The sequence below is a fragment of the Pseudonaja textilis genome, chromosome 3 (genome assembly GCF_049901715.1).
Source record: "Pseudonaja textilis isolate UNSWEBS1 chromosome 3, rPseTex1.2, whole genome shotgun sequence".
Lineage (NCBI taxonomy): Eukaryota > Metazoa > Chordata > Lepidosauria > Squamata > Elapidae > Pseudonaja > Pseudonaja textilis.
This window is the reverse complement of record NC_141992.1, coordinates 79,006,676-79,008,083: the sequence shown is the minus strand read 5'-3', so window position 1 is coordinate 79,008,083 and position 1,408 is coordinate 79,006,676. Positions and strand designations below refer to the sequence as shown.

The 1,408-nt window shown below is 41.2% G+C and overlaps 1 long non-coding RNA gene across 1 annotated transcript in view; it reads right to left on the bottom strand.

Annotated features, from left to right (window-relative positions):
* Positions 1-1,103, bottom strand: part of LOC148126182 (uncharacterized) — a 96,565-nt gene extending 95,462 nt beyond the window's left edge. Inside the window, exon 1 of the long non-coding RNA XR_015742574.1 lies at positions 962-1,103. This is a non-coding gene — a long non-coding RNA (uncharacterized LOC148126182). The remainder of the gene's footprint in view (positions 1-961) is intronic.
* Between the last annotated feature and the right edge of the window lie 305 nt (positions 1,104-1,408).

Genomic DNA, 1,408 nt, shown 5'->3' with positions numbered 1-1,408 from the left:
AGAAAATTGGCACCCACCTACCCTCCTAGAGAATGAAATATTTTGGGGAATATTAAAAAGGCAGGATAAAATATTTTCTCTAAAGGAGAAATGGGGAAAATTTTTAAGGGAGACAGAAACCAACCCCAATCTCCCTACTCCAAGCAGAAACTGAGGAGGCCAGCTTTTAGAAATGCTGATTTGGTAATCAATTCAGAAAAACTGGGCCAGACAAAAACTCCCGATAAACAATTAGGCAAGACAAGATTAGCTCAGACAAACATCAAGGATTTGCATTTCCCCCTTTTGCCTACAGAGCCAGCCAAGACCCCTACATGACCCCATAAGGAGCAGAAAAGGTTTAAAAAAAACCCCACCCACTCTCAACTCCATTTTGTCAGCTGTCCCAGAATCACATGCTGTTGGTGGTTCTTCTGCTCATAAATAAACCAACTTTCTTTCCAATCAGCCTCCATTTTATTCCCGGCTTGGAGCTAGACCTGGATGGATTTTGCTTCCTACAGAACTCAATGAGTGGATAAAAATGCCAAATCCATTCTAAACCTCTGGATGACTGTGTGATTAACCATAATAATGATAATAATAATTTCACCAGCAGTGCAGCTTAGTGTAAAAAGCACAGATCAGAAACCCAGGTGACTGGTTTTCCAAATTTGTGAAGTCATAGGGAGTCATATATGCTTATATTCTTAAACCCTAGCAAGAGGGAGAAGGAAGGGCAGCAGAGGGAGTCACATTTTTCTAAAAACCTCTTGCTTGTGAGGAAAGGCACTACTGTGTAATATGCATTTGTTACCTGCACAGGTAACTATTACCTGTGCTAATAGTTAAGCTTCTGCTTTTCACCCTCTTTGTACTTTCATATGCATGGTGTATTTTATTTATCAGCTTCCTTCATGATCCTTCATGATTTCCCAGTATTTGGCCTCCAGCAATCAAGAGAAAGAGCATAGAAACCTACCCCCTTTTCCATTTCAGTGTGGTGATTGTTGATTTCACGTTAGGAAGGAGCAAGGAAGCGAAGCTAAGCGAAACTACCACTTCACAAACCCGTGGCACAACAAAAGAGAACAAACACATCAGGACAGGGTTTCAGCATCCACCAGCATCTGAAAAGACAAGGGTCACTCTTTTGAAGACAGCAAGGTTCACATTCTGAACAGAGAGTATCACTGGTTTGAAAAAAGAGTCAAAGAGGTTGTCTATGATAAAAATGAATATCCCTCCCTGAACAGAGTGAGAGGGACATGGCACCACCTATCTATTGTTTACAACACAGTCCTTTCAGCAGTCTCACAAAGGTTCCACACCTGTTTACAGATTACTCTGAGAATACAGATAAATCTCCAAATGGCCTCACCAACTCTCAGCTAACAAACAACCCTCAGACTGCTAACAACTTGATAAC